Consider the following 26,261-nt stretch of genomic DNA (forward strand, 5'->3'; position numbering starts at 1 on the left):
CACACGAATCCCAAGATGTCTCAGGGTTCTGGAACTGTGCCCAGCAGATGGTCATGCCCATGGGACGCATGCTGAATATGTTAGACAATTATCAAGGGATCACACCCATGTGGGCAATGCCCTGGGATTCTCGTCTTTGGCGTTCTGGCTCTTTTCAAAGCTTGAGACATCCGTGTGTTTAATGAGAACTTCAGAATTCCCCTCATAATAATTGAAAAGATTCTGGATTTTGAGTTGCCTCCGAGGAGCTTTTAAAACTAGGGACATAAAGAAGTTTCAGCTGATTCAGAAAAGCAGTCCGGTCAGCACAGCAGCTCATGGTTTTCCCAGGTTCACCTTGACGCATCCCGAGCTACCTAACTTCAGTTCCTGTCCAACTGATCCTTTAGAGCCTGAACAGACAAATCGTTCATTACCAAGACTCGAAGAATGCATAAGTTGGGAGCAGGCAAAACAGATCACTGTGGGCTCACAGAGCGGGGACGTGTTCAGAAGCTCTGGGGTTTAAAAAAGGAAAAAAAAGAGTTAGGTTCTAGGACAATGTGAAAGCCTGAAATGATCTACACAATCACAAAGATACTGCTTAAAGCTGACCACGGTGCTGTGAAACCGGCATTCTGAAAAGTATCAGGAGAACACGGGACAGGGTGATGTGCCCAATCTATGCAGTTCCCAGAGGGGAAAAAGTATCATAGTTGTTGGAACCATCACAGGCTTGTTAGAAGTACATGAAATCAGCTCTATAAGTTGTAAATCAGAAAGCATCATTCTATTTATTAAGCAACAATGGAAACAAAGTATAACTGTATACAAGAAAAGATAAAGCCCATCAGGAAATAAACCAAATTGTTACCATGCATTTCGCTACAAAGTATTGCGGGGGGTGGGGGGGTGACCTTTTTTCTACTTATTTGAATTTTCCAAATGTTCTACAGTGAGCATGAATGATTCTTTTTTTTTTTTTTTTTTTTTTGAGATGGAGTTTCCCTCCTGTTGCCCAGGCTGGAGTGCAATGGCATGATTTTGGCTCACTGCAACCTCTGCCTCCTGGGTTCAAACAATTCTCCTGCCTCTGCCTCCCGAGTAGTTGGGATTACAGGCAACCACCACCACACCTGTCTAATTTTTGTATTTTTGGTAGAGACAGGGTTTTACCACATTGGCCAGGCTGGTCTTGAACTCCTGGGTTATCTGCCCACATCGGCCTCCCAAAGTGCTGGGATTATTGCATGAGCCACTATGCCCAGCCATGATTTTTTTTTTTTTTTTTTTTTTTGAGACAGAGTTTCGCTAGTTACCCAGGCTGGAGTGCAATGGCGCAATCTCGGCTCACCGCAACCTCCGCCTCCTGGGTTCAGGCAATTCTCCTGCCTCAGCCTCCTGAGTAGCTGGGATTACAGGCACGCACCACCATGCCCAGCTAATTTTTTGTATTTTTAGTAGAGATGGGGTTTCACCATGTTGACTCGGATGGTCTCGATCTCTTGACCTCATGATCCACCCACCTCGGCCTCCCAAAGTGCTGGGATTACAGGCGTGAGCCACTGCGCCCGGCCCATGATTTTTAAAACTGAAAAAAGATATGAGTGAAAACAAAAAACACCGGCCAGTCATGGTGGCTCATGCCTGTAATCCCAGCACTTTGGGAGGCAGACGGGGGCAGACTGCCTAAGCTCAGGAGTTCAAAATCAGCCTGGGTAACATGGCAAAACCCCCTTTACAAAAATTAGCCATGTGTGGTGGTGTGCCCTTGTAGTCCCAGCTGCTCGGGAGGCTGAGGTAGGAGGATCATTTAAGCTGGGGAGGTCAAGGCTCCAGTGAACCAAGGACAACACATTGCACTCTAGCCTGGGCAACAGAGGGACCCCATCTCAAAAAACAAAAACAAAAACATCTTTTTGTTAAGCAAAGACATTAACTGTGAAAATTAAAACCCTGAGCATTGTTCATTATGGAAGTCTATTTTTTAAATTTTTTATTATGTTTTTTTCATCATGGAAGTTTCACCCAGAAAATACATTCAGTTTTCCAAATAGAAACTGGAAACTTAGTCACAAAAAAATCCTGGGAATTTCCAGGTTGGTGACAGTATCCAGGTGTCTAGAAGGTGGCATCCTCCAACTCCACAGGAACAGAAATGCCTGCCCTTGAAGCTTTTTTTTTTTTATGGAGTCTTAACGCTACTGCCCAGGCTGGAGTGCAGAGGCGCAATCTCAGCTCACTGTAACCTCTGTCTCCCATCAGGTGATTCTCCTGCCTCAGCTTCCCGAGTAGCTGAGATTACAGGTGTGCACCACCACAGCCAGCTAATTTTTGTATTTTTAGTAGAGATGGGGTTTCACCATGTTAGCCAGGCTGGTCTCAAACTCTTGACCTCAGGTGATCTGCTTGCTTCGGCCTCCCAGAGTGCTGGGATTACAGGAATGAGCCACCACACCCCACCTCTTGAAACTTTTTCAGACCTTGCCCTATGTACCTTTTCTTCTGGTTGTTCATTTTAATCCTATATAATAAACCAGTAATTTAAAAAATTATTTATTTGTTTATTTATTTTGAGATAGGATCTAGCTCTGTCCCCCAGGCTAGAGTGCAGTGGCAAGACCACAGCTCACTGCAGCCTCAACCTCCTGGATTAAGTGACCCTCCAACCTCAGCCTCCCAAGTAGCTGGAACTACAGGTCACACTACCATGCCCAGTCAATTGTTGTTTGTTTGTTTTTGTAGAGGCAGGGTCTTGCTATGTTGCCAAGGCTGATCTCCAACTCCTGGGCTTAACTGATCCTCCAGCCTTGGCCTCCCAAAGTGCTGGGATTACAGTCACGAGCCACCATGCCTGGCCCCACCCCAGAAATCTTGAAGCCTAATTTCCTTGTCTCCTTTGTGGGCCTCTGGGTTTCAGTATTTGGCATGTGGGCAAGCCTTGAGGTTCCTGGGGCTAGGGGCCCTTGGATGATCAGGGTGAGGTGAGCCACAGGGCAGAACCAGTGTTAAGCCCACATCTGGTATGACCCCAGCTGAAGTCATGGGGCCTGGAAGGCAGCCCTTGGGTGCTCTGGGGTTGGCAAGAAGAATGCTGAGACCACTTATACCCACTCCTCATGCCCTGCATGGAATGCTACAACTCCACCACGTTTGCATTTTATTTCTTCCAGGTTAACTCAGCAAACAGGTCCTGCCCTGTCCTGGGAGCATTCACAGCCTTGCAAGGGAAGCAGACAGCTTGCTTCATTAAAGGCCCAGGAAGGAGCCAGCAAGGCAGAATGTGTACACACACACACACACACACACACACACACTTTATAAAAAGTTATCAGCTGGGCACAGTGGCTCATGCCTGTAATTCCAGAACTTTGGAAGGCCAAGGCAGGTGGATCACCTGAGGTCAGGAGTTTGAGACCAGCCTGGCCAACATGGTGAAACTCCATCTCTATTAAAAACACAAAAATTACCCAGGCATGGTGGCAGGCACCTGTAGTCCCAGCTACGCGGGAGGCTGAGGTAGGAGAATCGTTTGAACCCTGGAGGCAGAGGTTGCAGTGAGCTGATATTGAGCCATCGCACTCCTGCCTGGACAACAGAGCAAGACTCTGTCTCAAAAAAAAAAAAAAGTTGGCTGGGCGTGGTGGCTCACGCCTGTAATCCAAGCACTTTGGAGGCCAAGGCGGGCAGATCACCTGAGGTTGGGAGTTCATGACCAGCCTGATCAACATGGTGAAACCCAGTCTTTATAAAAATAAATAAATAAATAAAAAGTTATTATGATTATGTATGAATTTGTTTTACAGTGTTTTTCAACTTCATATATTTTGGACAATGTTCTATCAATCACTCCTACATCAATTTTTTGAGACAGGGTATTTCCATCACCCAGGCTACAGTGCAATGATATGATCATGGCTCACTGTAGCCTCAAACTTCTGAGCTCAAGTTATCCTCCTGTCTCAGCCTCCCAAGTAGGGCTTAAGTTATTCTCCTGTCTCGGTCTCCTAAGTAGTATTACAGGCATCCACTACCACACCTGACTAATTTTCAAAAATGTTTGTAGACGGATGTCTCACTTTGTCTGGGTGGCCTCCAACTGTGGGACTCAAGCAGTCCTCCTGCCTTGGCCTCCCAAAATGCTGAGATTATAGCCACTGTGCCTGGCCAGTACCACATCATTCTTAAAGGCCTCATTTTGTTCCATGGGTAGCTATATTAAGGGGAAGAGTTTCACAGTCAGAGTTGGGAGAAATGGCATTCCTGGTGGCTGAAGAGGCAGGAGCAAAGGCCCAGAAGTCAGAAAGTGCAATGCATGGTTGGAGGAAGGCAAAAAGACCAGCTAGCTGGAGCGTGGAGGGCAGTGTAGATAAGGCTTAGGAGGTGGCTGGTGCCAGAGGTGGGAGACAGCAGGGTAAAAATAAGAGTTTGGCTTGAACTAGGGCAATGGGCTCTAATCTCTGGTCTATCCCAGACTTTCTGTATAACTTTAGCCAAGTCCCTTCCCTTTTCTTTTCTCCTTCTTCTTTTTTTCTTTAGACAGGGTCTCATTCTGTCACCCAGGCTGCAGTGCAGTGACACAATCATAGCTCACTGCAGCCTCGACCTCCCAGACTCAAGTGATCCTCCTACTTCAGCCTCTCAAGTAGCTGGGACTACAGGTGCATGCCACCGCATCTGGCTAATTTTGTAGAGACAGGTTCTTGCTTTGTTGACCAGGCTGGCCTTGACTTCTTGGCCTTAAGCAATCTTCCTGCTTCAGCCTCCATAGTGCTTCCCTTTCCTGAGTCTCAGATTTCTTCCCCTAAACAGTGGCTGACCCACCTGCTTTCAAGGGCTGCTGTGGAGCTTCCATTGCTCTGGCAAGGTCAACCTTGGTACCCAGGAAAAAGCTGAGAGGTGCCCAGAATCATTGTCATCCTGCTTTCCTTCCCCATAGCTCAGCTCAGGGCTCTGTTGAGAAGATTAATTCTGTGTCTGGCGATTGATTTTTTTTTTTTTGAGACGCAGTTTTGCTCTTGTTGCCCATGCTGGAGTGCAATGGCACGATCTTGGCTCACTGCAACCTTCGCCTCCCCAGTTCAAGTGATTCTCCTGCCTCAGGAGTAGCTGGGATTACAGGCATGCGCCACCATGCCTGGCTCATGTTTGTATTTTTGGTACAGATGGGGTTTCTCCATGTTGGTCAGGCTGGTCTCGAACTCCCGACCTCAGGTGATCCGCCCGCCTCGGCCTCCCAAAGTGTTAGGATTACAGGCAAGAGCCACTGTGCCTGGCTGGTGATCTACTTTTAAAACATTAAGAAGCTAAACCTGCAATGCAGTATTTTCCCTCCCACTCCCCAAACTTGTGGGTGCTTCATTTAAAAAAAAAAAAACTGCCTGGAGGAGAGGGTAAAGCCTCCATTTAAAAAAAAAACAATCCTAAGCCACCAATTCCAAAACATATCTCACAATTTAAAAGATATTATAGCAACATCTTTTAAAGAGCTCTTGCTACGTTCCAGGCACTGAGCTAGCTTTGGGGCTAAGAGTTATTAACCTGTAAAGCAGGCAACATGGCCCCACTTCCAATGACCCAACCGATGCTCAGAGAGGTGATGTCACCTGCCCAAGGCCACCTGGCTGGAAGTGGAAAAACCAGGTCCAAAGCTCTAAAACATTTTTACCCTTGTCTACATTGCCTCAGTTGAGGATGAAAAGCCTTAAGGCATGCGTGTATAGCTGGTTTGATGACCCCTCCTGCCCCCACTTGCCTCCAGCTGAAGTTTCACTCCCATTTTGGTTCACATGGAAAATGTGAACTCTGGTTGGCTCGTTTGAAACTTTCTACCCTGCAGACAGTCTGGGTGGCTGAGGTGCGTCATTTCCCAAGGGAGGCTGGTGTGCCTGCCCCACAAACTCATGCGGTCACTCCTTGAGTTCCAAGCATTCCAGTGACCTCATTTCAGTGAAAGGCGTGGGTTCAGAAAGGCTGGAGGGGCTGGTGGGTGTGCAAGCCCTCCAGCCCTTGGTGACATCTTGGGAAGAAGGACAGGGACACAGGGACACAGGGCAGCCTTGGTCAGGAAGGCTAGGCTGTAGTTTTGCAAGAAGTAACATGATTCAGAGGCTGTCCCCTCCTCTCCTACCTGCTCTCCCTCCCCATTGTGAACAAAGGTGAGAGAATTTCTCATAATCCAGCTACCTTTGGAGACATGGACTGTAGTTCTATAAGCAACTATCTCTTTCCCATTACACTTCAAATAATAAAATTTAAAATACAGGCCAGGTGTGGTGGCTCATGCCTGTAATCTCAGCACTTTGGAAGGCCAAGGTGGGTGGATCACCGGAGGTCAGGAGTTTGAGACCAGCCTGGCCACATGGTGAAACCCCATCTCTACTAAAAATACAAAAATTAGCTGGGCATTGTGGTGGGTGCCTGTAATCCCAGTTACTTGGGAAGCTGAGGCAGGAGAATCGCTTGAATCTGGGAGGCAGAGGTTACAGTGAGCCGAGATCACGCCATTGCACTCTGGCCTGGGCAACAATAGCGAGACTCCATCTCAAAAACAAAACAAAAAATCAAAATGACAATGAAGGCTGGGTATGGTGGCTTATGCCAGTAATCCCAACACTTTGAGAGGCCCAGGTGGGAAGATCCCTTGGGCCCAGGAGTTCAAGACCAGCCTGGGCAACATAGCAAGACTATTTTAAACAAAAGAAAAAAGAGAGAAAGAAAAATTAAAATGACAACAAGATATCATTTTTACCTGGCAGAAAAGTACAAAATTTTAAATCTGATCATGTCATATTAATAACAGTGTGAAGCTTTGAAGGCTGAGGCAAGAGGATTGCTTGAGCCCAAGAGCTCAAGACCGACCCTGTCTCTTAAAAAAATAATAATAATAATAATGTGGAGCAATTTTCTACCACTAGTAGCGTAAAAATTGGAGAAACTTCATAAGCAAACAATTTGGTATTATTTCATAAAACTAAAGATGTGATGACTACCTCGTGATTCAGCAGTTCCACTCCTGGGTATGCATGGCAGAGAAACTCTTCTGTGTTCACTGCAGACAGGAACAAGAATGGTCCTAGTCGCATGAAACAGCAAACAACTAAAAACAACCAAACGTCCATCAACAGCAGCAGAATGGTAGCATATGGCATATTCCTACGATGGCGTGCTACAGAGAAGCAAAACAGAGCAAACCACAGCGACACACACCAAAATGGAGATTATCACAAACAAGACGAGTGCCAAAGTCAAAAACATGCAAGAAGAAACAAACTGTCAGGGAGATAAATATATGTGGCAAAACCATAAGGAAAAGCAAAGAAATTATAAATATAAAATTCAGGATAGTAGTTACTCCTGGAGGGAAAAGGAAGAAGGAATATAATCATAAAGGGTTTTTAAAATTTCGATTATATTCTTTTCACGATCTTGGCTCACTGCAACCTCCAGCTCCTGGGTTCAAGCCATTCTCCTGCCTCAGCCTCCCGAGTAGCTGAGATTACAGGTGTGTGCCACTATACCTGGCTAATTTTTGTATTTCTTTTCTTTTTTTTTTTTTTGTATAGATGGGGTTTCACCATGTTGGCCAGCCTATCTCAGCTTCCCTAAGTGTTGGGATTACAGGTGTGAGGCACTGCACCAGGCCTTTTTGAGACAGGGTCTCCCTCTGTCATCCAGGCTGGAGTGCAGGGGCATGATCAAGCTCACTGCAGCCTTGACCTCCTGGGCTCAAGCGATCCTCTCACCTCAGCCTCCTGAGTAGCTGGGACCACAGACACACACTACCACACCCAGTTGATTTTAAAATTTTTTTTTGTAGAGATGGGGTCTCCCTATATTGTTCAGGCTTGTCTTCAAACTCCTGGACTCAAGTGATTCTCCTGTCTTGGTCTCCCAAAGTGCTGTGATTACAGGTGTGAGCCGCCATGCCTGGTCTTTTTTTTTTAGAGAGAGGATCTTGCTCTGTCACTCAGGTATAGTGGCACAATTATAGCTCACTGCAACCTTGAACTTCTGGGCTCAAGGAATCCTCCCAAATTGGCCTCCCAAAGTGCTGGGATAATAGGCATCAGCCACCATGCCCAGGCTGATGTTCTATTTTTTAAGGAGATGGAGAGTAAATGAGTATTTATTGTTCTCTGTGTGTGTGTGTGTGTGTGTGTGTGTGTGTGTATACATACTGCTTTGTAGGGAATTATGTATTTGTAATTTTTCTTTCTTTTTTTTTTGGAGATGGAGTCTTGCTCTGTCACCCAGCCTGGAGTGCAGTGATGCAATCTTTGCTCACTGCAACCTCCACTTTCTGGGTTCAAGCGATCCTCTCACCTCAGCTTCCTGAGTAACTAGGACTACAGGCACCACCATCACACCTGAAAAATTTTTGTATTTTTAGTAGAGACAAGAGTTGCACCATGTTGGCCAGGCTGGTCTCGAGCTCCTGAGCTTAGGTGATTTGCCCACCTTGGCATCCCAAAGTGCTGGGATTATAGGCATGAGCCACCACGCCGGGTGGTATATGCAATTTTTCTCAATCTATTTTGTATATTATGAAAAAGAACCCTATTATCGACAATAACATATTGATACATTAATGCCTACTAATAATTTTTAGTGCAGAAGATCTGCATTCTGGTCCCAGCTCTGCCACTGAGCAGCTGGGTAACCGTGGGCAAAGCACAACCTCTTTGACCCTTAGTTACGTCCTCGGTGAAATGGGAACACAAGCCTGGCTCTGCTGTCCCAGAGGAGTACTGAGTAGCTCCAGCGAGATCATGTATGTGCTGTGTTGTAGAGGCCTGAACAAATGTAATGACACTAATGAAGGAGAACAGTGGCTGACAGTAGGCATTCTCAGAACCCAATTCCTGTTGCTTCACTTTCTTGCTGTGGCCACTGGGCAAATCACTTCACCTCTCTGAGCCTACACAGCCTCAGTGATGGAGATAGCAATCCAAATCTCACAGGAGCTTAGGGAGAACTGTCAATATCGGATCCCAAATGCTCAACATAGTAAACGGTTTCTGTTTATTTCTTTATTTATGGATAGGGTCTCCCTATGTCACCTAGGCTGGTCTCAAATTCCTGGCCTCAAGTGATCCTCTCACCTTGGCCTCCCAAGGTGTTGGGATTGATAGGCCTGAGCCACCACGCCTGGCCTTGTAGAAAATGGTGACCACAAATGTGACTTCTCTAGTTTCTCTATGGTGCATCCAACCAAATTCAAGTCTCCAGGCAACTGATCACTTCCCTCACCAGAAACGAAGTGTCACTGCCCGTTTTGGTGAGAGAGGTCTGCCATTGTCAGAAACCCAGGCATACCAAGGAGCTTCCTCCCTGCCCACCCATTTTCACAGGGGCCATGACATGCAGCAGCAGAAGCAGGGACCTTTCTTGGCCCGGCTCCACTTCCAGGCCACCAGCATCTCCCCTGAAGTCCAGATCACATGGACTCCAGCCACACCATGCATTTCCCAGCTCTGGCATCTCTAAGAGGGGTGGAAAGAAAAAAGCAGACAGACAGACTTGTGTCCCAATCCCAGACTGTTCCAGAGACCACCTTTGATCATAGCTGATTGGACCACCGTGGATATGTGACCCAAAATGAGCCAATAAGATTCTCTCTTGGGAATTTAGAATGAAGACCATGGGCAGCTGGGCTGGATAGAATGTGGGGAAAGAGAAATCTGCAGGCCAAGGGTCCTGAGGTTGGAGTCAGGCCACAGCCTTTAGCAAAGCCAAGGAAGGTTTTAGGGAAATAGAAAAGCCAAAGGCAAACAAAAACAGGTCTGCAGAGAGAGGCAGGAGAATGGAGCAAAGAAAGAAGCTGAGGGAGAGGAACCACCTGTCCTGGGAGAGAAGAAGGAAGGAGGCTTCCGGCCAAGGAATACTCCTGCCCATCCCTGTATGTCCATGAATGACCTTCTATCCAGGAAACTTCATTTGTACCAACTCATGTTTTCCCAGCTAAGCCAGTTCGCATGGACACAGCAGGCTCTGAGAAATGATAGTACGACAGGAGATTTTCTTCTTCTTTTTCATTTTTCGATACAGGGACTTCCTCTGTCAACCAGGTTGGAGTGCAGTGGCACGATCATGGCTCACTGCAGCCTCGATCTCCCAGGTTGAAGCGATCCTCCCACCTCAGCCCTCCAAGTAGCTGGGACTACAGGCACAAGTCACCATACCTGGCAAATTTTCAATTTTTTTTTTTTATAGAGATGGGGTCTCCCTGTGTTGCCCAGGCTGGTATGGAACTCCTGTGCTCAAGTGATCCTCCTGGATCAGCCTTTCAAAGTGCTGGGATTACAGGCTGAGCCACTGTGCCCTGCCAAGATGCAGGGGACTTTCCGCTCCTTCCCACCAATCAATCCCTACTGTGGGGTCCAAGTCCTTTCACCTCCTGGGCCTTCTTCCTCACCTTTAAATTGGGGTAATGACATCTTTCACCCAGAATTGTGATGTGGCTTCAATGAAGCAGGGAGAACAAGCCTAGCACAGTGGCTGGCACACAGCAGGTGTGATTTTTTTTTTTTTTGAGACAGAGTCTCACTCTGTTGCCCAGGCTGGAGTGCAGTGACACAATCTCAGTTTACTGCAACCTCTGCTTCCCAGTTTCAAGCTATTCTCCTGCCTCAGCCTCCCGTGTAGCTATTACAGGTGTGCGCCACCACGCTTGACTAATTTCTGTATTTTTAGCAGAGTTGGGGTTTCACCACGTTGGCCAGGCTGGTTTTGTACTCCTGGCCTCAAGGGATCCACCCATCTTGGCCTCCTAAATTGCTGGGGGATCCGCCCGCCTCAGCCTTCCAAAGTGCTGGGATTATAGGCATGATCTACCCCACCCAGCCAGCAAAAGCTGGCCTCTTATAAAAGCTTTCTACCCAAGGCTCATTCACCCTACGGGAAGATCTGTCGCCTCCAGTTTCTGAGGGGTCTTTAAGTGAGTCATAAAACCTTGCCAGAAACAAAAAGAATGTATGGGTTTAATGTGTCCTTAGAAGCCAGTCTCATCTTTTTGGAGGAAAAAAATAAGGCTCTGTGATAAAAAGATTTGTTGCAGTAGAATACATCCCCCACAGAGTAATTTGTGGCTGTTCTTTCTGAAGAAGCTGTGTAGTACCGATGAGTGAGCTCTGGATGGAGAAATCACTCTGCGCAAATCCGGACAGGGCTTTATATTTTACAAAATGCACCCGCAGCTGTTATCTCATCTCATTCTCCCTCCTGCATGGGACCTCCTACAGCCTCAGTTTTCTCCTCTGCAAAGATCAGGGTATCAAGTCTACCTCCCAGAGATATAATGAGGGTTGGATAGAATATGTGTGGGGAAGAATCTGGAATGTTTTTCTTTCTTTCTTTCTTTCTTTCTTTCTTTCTTCTTTCTTTCTTTCTTTTCTTTCCTTTCCTTTATTTCTCTCTCTCCTTCCTTCCTTCCTTCCTTCCTTCCTTCCTTCCTTCCTTCCTCTCTCTCTCTTTCCCTCCCTCCCTCCCTCCCTCCCTCCCTTCCTTCCTTCCATCCTGACAGAATCTCACTCTGTTGCCCAGGTTGTAGTACATTGGCATGATCTTGGCTCAATGGAACCTCCAACTCCCAGGTTCAAGTGATTTTCCTGTCTCAGCCTCCAGAGTAGCTGGGATTACAGGCATGCACCACCACATCTGGCTATTTTTTGTATTTTTAGTAGAGACAGGGTTTCACCATGTTGGCCGGGCTGGTCTTAAACTCCTGACCTCAGGTGACCCACCCACCTCGGCCTCCCAGAGTGCTGGGATTATAGGCGTGAGTCACTGCTCCCAGCCAAATCTGGAACTTTTTAACATGGGTATCTGTGTGTGTATACGTGTGTGCATCTCTCCCCATCTTTTTCTCTCTTTCTACCTATATCTGAGTGACAGTTTTAATATCTAATCAGTATCTTGAGGTTTAAGCAAATCAGTCTTGCACCTCAGTTTCTCTAATCATAAAATCTGGAAAATGGGCAGGGCATGGTGGCTCACGCCTGTAATCCCAGTGCTTTGGGAGGATGAGGTGAGATCACTTGAGGCCGGGAGTTTGAGACCAGCATGACAGACATAGTGAGACCTCATCTCTCCAAAATAATTAACAATTAGCCAGGCACGGTGGTATGCATCTGTAGTCTTAGCTACTTGGGAGGCTGAGGCAGGAGAACTGCTTGAGCCCAAGAATTTGAGGTTACAGTGAGCTGTGATGGTGCTACGGCACTCTAGCCTGGGCGACAGAATGATCCCCTGTCTTTAAGAGCAAAACAAAACTCTGTGAAACATAGAAAATAAAAAGTTGCCAAACTTCCAGCCCAGTACTTCCACTCCTAGCTGTACACCCAAGAAAAACATGTATGTACATCGACCAAAAGATACATGCAAGAATTGTTCATAGCAACACTATTCCTAACAACCCCGAACTGCAAACTGTCTAAACAAACATCTACAGAAGAATGGGGCAAGGCACAGTGGCTCACACCTATAATCCCAGCACTTTGGGAGGCTGAGGCAGGAGGACTACTTGAGGCTAGGAGTTTGAGACCAGCCTGGGCAACACAGGGAGACCCAGTCTCCAGAAAAACATGTTTAAAAATATTAGCACTTGCCTGCCGCCATGTAAGACATGACTTTGCTCCTCCTTTGCCTTTCACCATGATTGAGAGCCCTCCCCAGCCATGTGGAACTGTGAGTCAATTCAACCTCTTTTCTTTATAAATTACCCAGTCTCAATGGGTATGTCATTATTAACAGCTTGAGAACACACTAATGCAATTAGTATAGATTGGTTTGGATTTTACATAATTTTATATAAGTAAAATCAGAGATCTAGTCATTTTTGCCTGGCTTTTTTCATTCAGCATAACTATTTTGAGTTTCTTTCGTGTTATTGCATGTTCTCTTTTATTATTGAGTAGTATTCCATTATATGGATATAACAAAATGTGTTTATCCATTTACTTGATGGGCTATTATAAAAGTGGCTGTGAACATTCACATACCAAGGAAAAAAAAAAAGAAAAAATTAGCCAGATGTGGCAGCACCCACCTGTAGTCCCAGTTACATGGGAGGCTGAGGCAAGAGGATCTCTGGAGCCCAAGAGTTTGAGGTTACAGTTAGCTACAATAGTGCCAGTGTACTTCCAGCCTGGGTGACAGAGCAAGACCCTGTTTATAATAAATAATACAACAACAGGCTGGGCGTGGTGGCTCACACCTGTAATCCCAGCACTTTGGGAGCCTGAGGCAAGCAGATCACAAGGTCAGGAGTTTGAGACCAGCCTGACCAACATGGTGAAACCCCGTCTCTACTAAATGTACAAAAATTAGCTGGGTGTGGTGATGCACACCTGTAATCCCAGCTATTCAGGAGGAAGAGGCAGGAGAATCACTTGAACCCAGGAGGCAGAGGAGCCTGGGTGACAGAGCAAGACTCTGTCTTAAAAAAAAAAAAAAAAAAAAAACTACAACGACAAACAATAGAATGAATAAATAATTGTGACATAATCATACAATAGAGAGTGATTGTATGAATCACTCTTCATCAATGAGAATGATTCCCAGCTACATACAAACAGGTGGACAAATCTAACAGACATATGTTGAACAGAAGAAGCCACGTGTCGTGTGATTTAAACTTCATAAAGTTCAAGAACAGGCAAAACTGACTTACACTGAGAAACGCCAGGCTATTGTCTTTCACATGAGGATATGAGGCGGGCTTCTGGGTGCAGGTCATGTTGTTTCTTGAGCTGCGTGTTCTCACTTTGTGAAAATTTATCCGGCTGCACACCTGTGTTTGGGGTGCTTTCCTTTTGTAGAAGTTTTGCCCCCTCCAGATAAAAAAGTAGTAGTTAAGTACCTAAGAGCCCCAGGCACCAGCTCCACTGATTCCAGAAAGAACTTGCAGTCATTACTGAACCTCTTTGCACTCAGTTTTCTCTTTCTTTCTTTCTTTTTTTGTTTTTTTGAGATGGAGTCTCGCTCTGTCGACCAGGCTGGAGTGCAGTGGCGCAATCTTGGCTCACTGCAACTTCCATCTCCTGGGTTCAAGCGATTCTCCTGCCTCAGCCTCCCAAGTAGCTGGGATTACAGATGCATGCCACCATGGCTGGCTAACTTTTGTATTTTTAGTAGAGACGGGGTTTTACCATGTTGGCCAGGCTGGTCTCAAACTCCTGACCTCAAGTGATCCACCCACCTCAACCTCCCAAAGTGCTGGGATTACAGGTGTGAGCCACCGCGCCTGGCTGCACTCAGTTTTTTCATGTGGAAAATGGGAACAATAACGGCACCAATGTCACATGACTGTCACATGAGTGACAGAGAGGTGGGTGACTTGCCCAAGAACACATGGCAGTTTGGTGTCCCTCTTAGCTCAGCTCAATGCTTCTACTACCCTGTGCCACCTCTCCCTGCCCCCATCAAAAAGAGTATTTTTTTTTTTTGTCCCTTGATTCTGGGTTCAGCATGGACTCTCTATGGCCGACAGAATGAAGCGGAAGTCACAGTGAGCCAGCGCTAAATGTAGTCCTCTAGAGGCTGTGCATGTTACTGTGTGTACTCTGCCACTGCCATGAGAAGAACATGCCTGGGCTAGCCCACTGGTCCCTGCGGGGAGAGACAAAGGCATCAAACCCAGCCTAGAATAGAGCCTGTCACCCATGAGAGCCCAGCCAAGATCAGCAGAAATACCCAGCCCAGGGTATCTTTCCAGAGGAAAAGAAGTCATCATACAAAAAAGATACTTGCACACACGTTTATAGCAGCACAATTCACAATTGCAAAATCATGGAACCAACCCAAATGCCCATCAATCCACAGGTGGATAAAGAGACTGTGATATAGTTATACGATGGAATACTACTCAGCCATAACAAGGAATGAATTAACAGCATTTGCAGTGACCTGGATGATATCAGAGATTATTATTTTAAGTGGGGTAACTCAGGAATGGAAAATGAAACATTGTATATCCTCACTGATATGTGGGAGCTGAGCTATGAGGATGGGTGACAGAGCAAGACTCTCTGTGTCTAAAAAATAACTACAACAACAGGGCTGGACACGGTGGTTCACACCTGCAGTCCCAGCACTTTGGGAGGCCAAGGTGGGCAGATCACGACATCAGGAGTTCAAGACCAGCCTGGCCAACATGGTGAAACCCCATCTCTACTAAAAATACAAAAATCAGCCGGGCATGGTGGCGGTACCTGTAATCCCAGCTGCTTGGGAGGCAGAGGCAAGAGAATCACCTGAGCCCATGAGGTGGAGGTTGCAGTGAGCCGAGATCACGCCACTGCACTCCAGCCTGGATGACAGAGCAAGACTCCGTCTCAAAAACAAAAACAAAACAAAACAAAAGACAGATATCTAGGCCTCACCCTCCAGGGGACAGAGGCCAGGCACTGATTTTTGAAAACTTCTTAAGTGCTTCTAAGGTGAAACCAAGATGAAAAACTACTGGCCTGGATGATATTGAGTTATCTTCATCACTGACAGTTCGGCTATCTTAAAAAAAATCAAAGACAGGTGAAACCTGTTTTCAAGGCCTTTGCAATAGTTAGGAAACTGTGAGGCTCCAACGCCTTCCTGCTTTCAGCCTTGCCCTGGATCTCTACAAGACTTCAACAGGCAAGAGACCACCTCGAACAACCAAACACACTGTTAAAAGGCAAGAGCCTTTGAAGTTAACAACTCACTGTATTCTCCCATGCTGTGGGAAAGTGGGTAAAGAGGTTTTAAATTCTTATCATCTGGCCAGGCACAGTGGCTCATGCCTGTAATCCCAATACTTGGGGAGGTGGAGGAGGGCAGATTGCTTGAGCCCAGGAGTTCAATCAAGACCAGGCCGGGCAACATGGCGAAACTCCATCTCTACAAAAAATACAAATATTAACCAGGTGGCTAGGCATGGTGGCTCATGCCTGTAATCTCAGCTCTTTGGGAGGTCAAGGTGGGTGGATCACCTGAGGTTAGGAGTTTGAGACCAGCCTGACCAACATGGTAAAACCGTCTCTACTAAAAATACAAAAGTATTCTGATACAGAACCTCAGAAAAAAAAAGAAAAAAAGAGAAAAAGAAAAAAAAGAAAAAAAATACAAAAGTAGCTGGGTGTGGTGGCATATGCCTGTAATCCCAGCTACTTGGGAGGCTGGGGCAGGAAAATCGCTTGAACCCAGGAGGCAGAGGTTGCAGTGAGCCAAGATCACGCCATTGCACTCCAGCCTGCGCAACAAGAGTGAAACACCATCTCAAAAAAAAAAAACCCACCAAGCCAGGCATGGTGTCTCAAAAAGAAACAAACAAACAAAACTCATCAACTGCCCTATTACTACTCATTGGGGGTGGGGGGAATGAATTAGTGCACCCATTTTACAGATGAAGAAACTGAGGTCCAGAGAGGTAAAATGACTGGCTCCTGGCCACAGGTAATATATGGCACAGCTGGGATTGAGAGCCAAAGCTCAGAAATAAAATAGCCACTATTGGCCATCTGTGGCCATTTGGTGTTTGAAAGGTAGCTCCTGAGATGTAACTGGTTCAAAAAAAAAAAAAAAAAAAAAAAAAACCAGTGTAAAATGTCTCACTAATAAATGTATCAGTTACATGTTGAAATGGTAATATTTTGGATATAGCAGGTTAATAAAATATATGAATAACATTTTCTTTTATCTTTTCTTTTTTTTTTTGAGACAGAGTCTTGCTCTGTCACCCAGGCTGGAGTGCAAAGACGCAATCTCCGCTCACTGCAACCTCTTCCTCCCTGCTTCAAGCAATTCTCCTGCTTCAGCCTCCTGAGTAGCTGAAATTATGGGTGCGTGCCACCACGACGCCTGGCTAATTTTTGTATTTTTAGTAGAGATGGGGTTTCATCATGTTGGCCAGGCTGGTCTCAAACTCCTGACCGCAGGTGACCCACCCACCTCATCCTCTCAAAGTGCTGGGATTACAGGCGTGAGCCACCATGTCCAGCCTATTTTCACTTTTTAAAAATGTGGCTACTTTGAGATTTCCTAAATTGAAAAAAATCACATTTGTCGCTCACATTATATTTCTGTTGGACAGCGCTGCTCTAGAACCAGTGGCTCTCAATGGAGTGATATCGCCCCCTAGGGCTCACACCAGGACTCTGTCCTCAGGGAACTGCATTTCCAGGGAGGGAGTTGGGACAGTGTGGGGGTGAGGTGCTTTGTGGGCATGGGGATGGGGAGGGGTTGGACTGGCCCCAGTAGTAAAGTAGTGGCCAACATTTACTGAGAGTTTACTATGTGCCAGACCCTGTTCTAAGCTTCTCGTGTATTAATGTATTTAAGTCTGACTGCAACCCTCTGAAGTTGGCTCTATTATTATAATCATCATTATTATTAATTATTCCCACTTCCCAGGGGAGGAAAGTGAGACTCAGAGAAATGGCTTTCCTAAGGCCCCGGAGCTAGGACACTGTGGATCTAGGATTGGAATCTGGGCTTGCCCAATTCCCTTCTCCACCATCCATAAAAGATGCCGGGTAAAGTCAGTTCCACTTCCTTCTTTCCACAAATACTTATCCCACACATCCAAGAAATCTGTACTGGGTACTTGTGATGTGCCAGGCTTCATCACTGTCACCTGAACAGGACCTCTCTCTGACAGGCCTGGTGACAGAGCTTGGCACAGCCTAAAGGAGGGGGAAGGAAGTGGTGACTGCGGTGCTTCTCACACTTGAAAGTGCACATGTATTACCTAGGGATCCTATTAAAGATGCAGATTCTGGCTGGGTGCAGTGGCTCACACCTGTAATCCCAGCACTCTGGGAGGCCAAGGCAGGTGGATTACCTGAGGCTGGGAGTTTGAGACCAGCCTGACCAACATGGAGAAACTCCATCTCTACTAAAAATATAAAATTAGCCAGGCGTGGTGGCGCATGCCTGTAATCCCAGCTACTTGGGAGGCTGAGGCAGGAGAATCACTTGAACCCAGGAGGTGGAGGTTGTGGTGAGCCAAGATCACGCCATTGCACTCCAGACTGGGCAACAAGAGCGAAACTCTGTCTTTAAAAAAAATGTGGATTCTGATTCTGTGGGTCTGCAGGGGTTTCTTTTGTTGTTTTTTTGTTTTTGTTTTTATTTTTTGTATTTTGAGACAGGGTCTCTCTCTGTCACCCAGGTTGGAGTGCAAATGATGTGATCTTGGCTCACTGCAACCTCCGCCTCCTAGGTTCAAGCGATACTCCTGCCTCAGTCTCTTGCGTAGCTGGAACTACAGATATGTGCTACCATGCCCAGCTAATTTTTGTATTTTTAGTAGAGACAGGTTTTCACCGTGTTGGCCAGGCTGGTGTGGAACTCTTGGCCTCAAGTGATTGACTCGCCTCAGCCTCCCAAAGTGCTAGGATTACAGGCATGAGCCACCGCGCCCGGCCGGGTCTGCAGTTCTGACAAGATCCCAGGTAATGCTGCAGCTCTTCCATATGGTGGTAGTGTGAGGGGTAGCAGTAGAGTCAGCCCTGGGATTTCAGAAGGATATCAGGGTGTCAGATGGGAAGCACTCTTAGGAATCATCTAGTCTGACTCCCTCATGATGCTGACAGGGAAATGGGCTCAGAGGGGGCAAGACACTTGCTCAAGGTAACACAGTGTGTTGCAGGCTGAGACCAAGTGTTCAGACTCCTACCAGGGCTCCTTCTACTGGCTCCTGTTTGCAGCAGGAATTTGCGATGAAGGACAGAAGTATCCAGAGGCTCTCAGGCCCATTTCACACTATATGTTTCTGGCATTTTCAAATCTCCCCCTCTCTCATCTGAGTTTCCATACCAAGTGAGTAACCCTGGGAGCCAACTGGCAGCGCTGACCACACTTTGCAAGAAGCCTTTAGAACTGTATCCCCCCATCTGGAGCCCAACCTGTCTCCTCTCTTCTCCCCCAGATGCTGCACACCTGGGTCCCCACGGAACACTTTGAGCTGATGGAATGAATATTTCCAGGACAGAGGAGAAGCTATCTTCTCTAAACTGGATAAACAAGATACTAACAACAGGAATTCATTTTCTTGAAACCAAACACCGAATTTGTTAGTGTTTACAGGATACAACCTTGTTATTCACCATTTGCTTTCTCTTCTGGGAGGCACAATACAGCTGTGATTCAGAGTGCAAGCTTTGGAACTAGGTACAGCCATGGAGTCACTTAGATTGAATTGCATCTCAGCCCAGCCATTTACTAGCTCTGTGACCTTAGGCAAGTTACTCAACCTCTCTGAGTCTGTTTCCTCATCTATTCAACTACAATATACTTAAAGCCTACCACATGTTGGCATTAGCAATGCAGATGTGGACCCTGTTCTTAGGAGGACTTACAATGGCCCTGGGGAAATGATCCTGCCTTGGGGACCACGCATGTGATGAGGAAAACGGTGGGGCATGCAGGGAGCCATGGGAAGGAAAGTAGGGGGACAGGTAGCCTGCTGCAACCCTGAGGTTTCACTCTGAGAGCGGCTTTGAAGCTGAGCGTGGGAGGACAGATAGAATTAGTAAGTGAAATTGCATACCATGTCCTGAGTTAAAAACAAACAAGGAATTAGCAAGTGAAGAGAAGGTGGGGCCAATGATACCTATTCTACAAGATTGAACCTTGGAGAACTCTTCCCTGCAAAACACTCCAAATCCTATTTATTTATTTAAGACACTTTCTCTCTCTCTCTCTCTCTCTCTCTCTCTCTCTCTTCCCCTGCCCCGCCCCACCCCGCCCCATTGCCTAGGCCAGAGTACAGTGGCACAATCATGGCTTACTGCAGCCTCAACCTCCTGGGCTCAAGCCTTCCTCCTGCCTCAGCCTCCCAAGTTGCTAGAACTACAGGCACCATTATGCCTGGCTAATTTTTTAAAAAAATTATAGAGATGGGGTCTCCCTATGTTGCCCAGGCTGGGCTTGAACTCCTAGGCTCAAGTGATCTTCCTGGCTCAGCCTCCCAAATTACCAGATTACAGTTGTGAACCGTCATGCCCAGCCCCAAATCCTTTCTCTACATTTCCTATTGTTTACAATCCAGAGATCACACAGCCCAGTCATTTCCTCTCATTCTCCTATTCACCTGGACTGAACAAAAGACCCCACCTCCAGTCCACCTCTTGGCTGAGACCTCTGACTGCAAACCCCCTGCCGTTCTCTCACCTCCTTGAGTCTTTGCACAGGCTGTTCCCTCTACCTGGAATGCCTTTCTGCTCATCTCCCCCGCCCTCTCTGGAAGTTTCCTGGTAACTAGGGAGGGAATGGATCACTTCCCTTCTTCCCATCCCCCTGGCCTTGTAATGTATACATCACACTGGACTCTCCTGGACTGGGCTCACTTGGTCATCCCACCCCTCTATCCTTGCTGGACTTGAGTTCTGGAAGGAAGGGGAAACTCGTGCCATGAAGCCCAGTGCCCTGTGTGGGGGGTGTCCTTCCCTCTTACCCACCATCCAACTCCAACTTCAATCTCAAGACCAAGTTTAACTGTCTCTCCTCTTTACTGAAACTTGTCCTCCTCCTTATGCCCAAGTGCAGCCACCCTCTCTCTCTGCGCCAGCACAGTGCCTTGTGTTTATGATTTGTAATACACATCTCATTATCCTGCAGTCCAATCAATGCCTGTGGTCTGTCTCCCCACAAGATAATGCATTCCCGAGGCGGGGATACAGTTTTGTTCATAGCTGTGCATTTTAGGCTTAATACTTGCAGAAACTGAGATTTACTCAAAGAATGAATAAAAAAAGAATAATGACAGTTTTACCTTTCTTTGACCCCTTCTGGCCCCAAATATCCTTTGGTCATCCCTCCTCAATGTCCCACAGGGCCCCAAACTGAAGCCACCTCACTTACAGGAGGCCCTCCTGAGTGCATTTTTTTTTTTTTTTTTTTTTTTTTTTTTGCTCGAGACAGAGTCTTACTCTGTTGCCCAGGCTGGAGTGCAGTGGCTTGATCTCCACTCACTGCAACCTCTGCCTCCCAGGTTCAAGCGATTCTCAACCTCCCAAGCAGTTCAACCTCAGCACCTCAGCCTCCCAAGCAGCTGGGATTACAGGTGCATCCCACCACATCCAGCTAATTTTTGCATTTTTGTAGAGACAAGGTTTCACCATGTTGGCTGGTCTCAAACTCCTGACCTCAAGTAATCTGCCTGCCATGGCCTCCCAAAGTGCTGGGATTACAGGGGTGAGCCATCGTGCCTGGCCAGCACCTCTTCTGTAGCAGGCTTTATCCTGTTCTTCCTCACATAGCTCAAGCTTTGAATTATCCCTCACTCTCTTCCCCAGTGCTTAACCAATTATTTCATAAAACCAATAAGGAAGCAGAGGCTCACATATCAATGGCGAGGTCTAGGGCCTTTCTCTTAGCAAGCCAGACCTTTCGCTCTCCTACATGTTCTGTGTTCTCTCCCTTGTCTTCTCTACACATATTTAGGACATTCGTGTCTTAGTTCATGCTGTTCCATCTGCCTGGAAGAGCAATCTTTTCCATTCCCCTTCATAGATATCTACAGTACTCCTGTCTGCTTTCTAAATTTTTCCTTTGTTTTTTAGAGGTGGGGTCTCATCACGTTGCACAGGCTAATCTCAAACTCCTGGGCTTAAGCAGTTCGCCCACCTGGGCTTCCCAAAGTGCTGGGATACAGGTGTGAGCCACCATACCCAGCCCCTCTCTCTGCTTCCTGAGGTCCTTTTCAAAAGCTACCTCCTCCAGGAAGTCTTCCCTGGTCAACTGAGTGCAAAATCTCTCCTTGAAGCCCTCTCCTAACTCCAGGTTTGTTTGTGCCTCTTATTGTCTGTGGCTGGAAGCTCCTCGAAGATTTACCTGCTTCCTGCCCACTCGTGTTCAGAGCACAATAGGCTGGAAAACAATAGGAAATAACTTCTCTTGCAAGGCTCAAATAGGCCCTGGAGAAAGATCAGCATTTCCTCCTCTCCGTTTAAAGTTTTTGGCTGGGTGCGGTGGCTCACACCTGTAATTCCAACACTTCGGGAGGCTGAGGCAGGAGGATCACTTGAGCTCAGGAGTTCAAGACCAGCCTGGGCAACATGGTGAAACCCCATCTCCACAAAAAATACAAAACCTAGCTGGGCATGATGGCGCACGCCTATAGTCCCAGCTACTCCAGAGGCTGAAGTGGAAGGATGGCTTGAGCCCAAAAGGCGGAGGTTGCAGTGAACCCAGAGCAGGCTGCTGCACTCCAGCCTGGGTGACAAAGCCGGACTCTGCCATACAGAAATAAATACAGTTCTCCAACAGCTCCCACTTCACTCTGAATAAAATTCAAACCTCTCCTGGCTTACAACGCACTACACGATCTGCTGCCACCCCTGCCACCCCTCTGACCTCATCTCCTACCAGCTGCCCCTCTTAAATATCGCCCCTTTGGCAACACCTTGACCAGCCAACATAAAGCAGCTCCCGTCCTCCACCACGTCACCCTGGTTTATGCTCATTTTAGCACTTACATTTTCTGCCTGTTTATTGCATGTCTTTCCACACCTCGCTCCCCACCAGTCCCCTGCCCTGCTAACACACGCCTCCTGTCTAGCTCATCCCTTTATCCCCAGGGCCTAGAATGGTGCCTGGCTGAAAATAAATAGGTGGGTCAACAGCCTAAGGAGCTATCTGGGCTGGAGACACGCATGTATGAGTCATGTGCATAGAGGTGATAACTAAAGCCAATGGGGTGGGTGAGATCACCCAGGGAGACTGTCTACCAGGAGAGGAGCAGAGGGCTTGGGCGAGTAGAGCATCTAAGGGCTGTAGAAAGGGGAATGAAGCCACAAAAACAATAGAGAAGATGAGGGAAAAATGTAAGAGTGTCAAGCCATAGGAGCCCAGAGAAAAGAGTGTTTTGGGGAGAAGAAACGGTCAGCAGAGAGTATTTTGGGGAGAAGAAATGGTCAGCAGGGTCAACTGCAGCTGACAGCAGTGAAACACTGAGCAGGCCAGGCCCCATGGCTCATACCTGTTGTCCTAGCACTTTGGGAGGCCAACGAGGGTGGATTGTTTGAGCTCAGGAGTTTGAGGCTAGCCTGGGCAACATGGTGAGACTCTGTCTCTACAAAAAATGCAAAAATTAGCCAGCCATGGTGTTGCATGCCTGTAGCCCCAGCTACTGGGGAGGCTGAGGCAGGAGGATCACTTGAACTCGGGAAGTTGAGGCTGCAGTGAGCTATGATCACACCACTGCACTCTAGCCTGGGTGACAGAGCACGACCCTGTTTCAAAAACAAAAACAAATAAACAAAAAGACTGAGTGGTGTCTGCTGAATTCAGCTTCCTGGAAGACATGGTTGACCTTGGGCAGACCTCTGCTCCAATGTGGACCTTAGATGGGAACCATCTGTGTAATGAAAGAGACCTCTAGGATTTGAGAACTCCACGCTCTCAGAATCTGTATTTCTGCTCACATTCACATCACTCTTACCAAAAAGAACAGTCATCCACCTGTGGCCTAGTAGAGAAGGGATGGCCCAGTAGACACGCTCTTGTTATCAATCCATGGGGTAACTGACAAACTCTGAGGAAGCATCTTTGTATTTCTGGCCCTGTATTAGGTTCTGGAAGGTGGCGAGCTAGCAGGTGGGTCTGGGACTGGGAAGCTGGCACTAGAGCTGGGGACTTCTGTGGCTGCAGAGACATGACCTCCATCCTCTGCCCCCCCGGGGCTACACTGGGTCTTACTTGTTCATGAGGTCAAAGCCTTGGTCTGAGAGCAGGCCCCTGAAGTGCTTGTGGAGGTTGTTGTAGGGGTAGAGGCCCTAGGCCCTGCCAGGCAAGTCCAGCTGGCCTGGTCCCTCCCTCCTAGCCACCCTCTAGGTCTGGGCTTCCTGGATAGCTCAGTGACAAAGCCTGCCTACTTCTCCCCACCAGCTGAGCAGGACTAAAGACTGAAAAAGGCCAGAGAGATCCAGATGGCTGATCACTAGCAGCTCAGGGTTGTAGCTCCCAGTGAAAGCACAGAGAACGAGAGGATGCCACACTTTCAGATGAATTTTTGTTGCTCATGGGCCAGGAGATTCCCAGTGGAGGAGCTCCACGGGTCGCCAGCACAACTCTTGTGGCTGGCACGGTGGTTCATGGTGCAGAGTAAGCGGGACTGGGTCACCTTTTGGCCGACGTGGTTTGGACCTCCAGGAAGGCAGAGTCGCCTATTCAGCTGATTGAAGGATGGGACTCAAGAAGGGAGCCAGACCAGAGATTCCCGGGCAGAAAAGCACCATCAATCTTAACACCGCTGTTTTGGCCAGTGCAGTTGATTGCTCAGATTTTGGCACTGGGAATCAACAAGTTGGACGTCCACTCAGAGACCTAATTAGAAAGTCAGTAATTACAAAGATGACAGATGGATAAATTTATAATGAAGGGAAGAAACCAGCCTAAAAAGGCAGAGAATACCCAAAATCAGAACGTCTCTCCCTCTACAGGGGATCATAGTTTCTCATCAGCAATGGAACAAGGCCTGATGGAGAATGAGTGTGTTCCATTAACAGAAGTAGGCTTCAGAAGGTGGATGATAAGAAACTTCTGTGAATTAAAAGAACTTGTTCTAACCCAATGCAAAGAAGCTAAGAACTTTGAAAAAAGGTTTGATGAAATGCTAACGAGAATAGACAATTTAGAGAGGAATATAAGTGAATTAATGGAGCTGAAAAACACAACACGAGAACTTCGCGAAGTATGCACAAGTTTTAACAGTCGAATTGATCAAGCAGAAGAAAGGATATCAGAGGTCGAAGACCAACTTAATGAAATAAAACGAGAAGACAAGATTAGAGAAAAAGGATAAAAAGGAATGAGCAAAGTCTCCAAGAAATATGGGACTATGTGAAAAGACCTAATCTACGTTTGATAGGTGTACCTGAATGTGACGAAGAGAATGAATCCAAGTTGGAAAATACTCTTCAGGATATTATTCAGGAAAACTTTCCCAACCTAGTAAGACAGGACAATATTCAACTCCAGGTAATACAGAGAACACCACAAAGATATTCCTCAAGAAGATCAACCCCAAGGCACATAATCGTCAGATTCATTAGGGTTGAAATGAAGGAGAAAATACTAAGAGCAGCTAGAGAGAAAGGTCAGGTTACCCACAAAGGGAAGCCTATCGGACTTACAGCAGATCTCTCAGCAGAAACCCTACAAGCCAGAAAAGAGTGGGAGCCAATATTCAACATCCTTAAAGAAAAGAACTTTCAACCCAGAATTTCATATCCAGCCAAATTAAGCTTCACAAATGAAGGAAAAATAAAATCTTTTGCGAACAAGCAAGTACTTAGAGATTTCACCACCACCAGGCCTGCTTTACAAGAGCTTCTGAAAGAAGCACCATACATATAAAGGAACAACCAGTATCAGCCTTTCCAAAAATATACCAAAAAGTAAAGAGCATCAACATAATGAAGAATTTACATCAACTAATGGGCAAAACAGCCAGCTAGCATCAAATGGCAGTATTAAACTCACATATATTATTATTAATCCTAAATTTAAATCGACTACATCCCCCAATCAAAAGATACAGAGCCAAAACCCATCGGTAGGCTGCATCCAGACCCATCTCACATGCAACGATACACAAAGACTCAAAACAAAGGGATGGAAGAAGATTAACCAACCAAATGGAGAGCAAAAATAAATAAATAAATAAAAAGCAGGAGTTGCAATTCTCGTCTCTGATAAAATAGACTTTAAAGCAACAAAGATCAAGAGGCAAAGAAGGACATTACTTAATGGTAAAAGGATCAGTGCAACAAGAAGAGCTAATGATCCTAAATATATACGCACCTAATACAGGAGCACCCAGATACATAAGACAAGTTCTTAATGACTTATAAAGAGACTTAGACTCCGACACAATAATAGTGGGAGACTGTGACATCACATTGTCAATATTAGACAGATCAACGAGACAGAAAATTAACAAGCATATCCAGGACTTGAACTCAGACCTGGAACAAGTAAACTTAATAAACATTTATAGAACGCTCCACTTCAAATACACAAAACATACATTCTTATCAGTACCACATTACACCTATTCCAAAAGTGACTACATAATTGGAAGTAAATCACTCCTCAGTAATTGCATAGCATTTCATAGGTTTAAATGAAATATTGGTTGGCTGCTTGTTTGTTATTTTCTTCCCTTATTCCTTCCTGTCTCCATTGTTAAGCACAATTATTGGCATAAAAGAGGTTTTCAATACCCATTTTTAGACTGCATTCTAGCCTGGGCAATAAAGCAATACTCCCGTTCTCTCTCCCTCTTTCTCTTCCTTTTT

At 46.4% G+C, this 26,261-nt stretch overlaps 1 long non-coding RNA gene across 1 annotated transcript; it reads right to left on the bottom strand.

The window, feature by feature from the left end:
• Positions 1 to 26,261, bottom strand: LOC135269517 (uncharacterized). Its single transcript, XR_010337782.1, has 3 exons — positions 26,187 to 26,261; positions 6,972 to 7,030; positions 1 to 497 (listed from the first exon to the last, which is right to left on the bottom strand). It is a non-coding gene; the product is annotated as an uncharacterized LOC135269517 (long non-coding RNA).

The sequence above is a fragment of the Aotus nancymaae genome, unplaced genomic scaffold (genome assembly GCF_030222135.1).
Source record: "Aotus nancymaae isolate 86718 unplaced genomic scaffold, 86718_ANA_hifiasm-v0.15.2.pri h1tg000053l, whole genome shotgun sequence".
In the NCBI taxonomy this organism is placed as follows: domain Eukaryota; kingdom Metazoa; phylum Chordata; class Mammalia; order Primates; family Aotidae; genus Aotus; species Aotus nancymaae.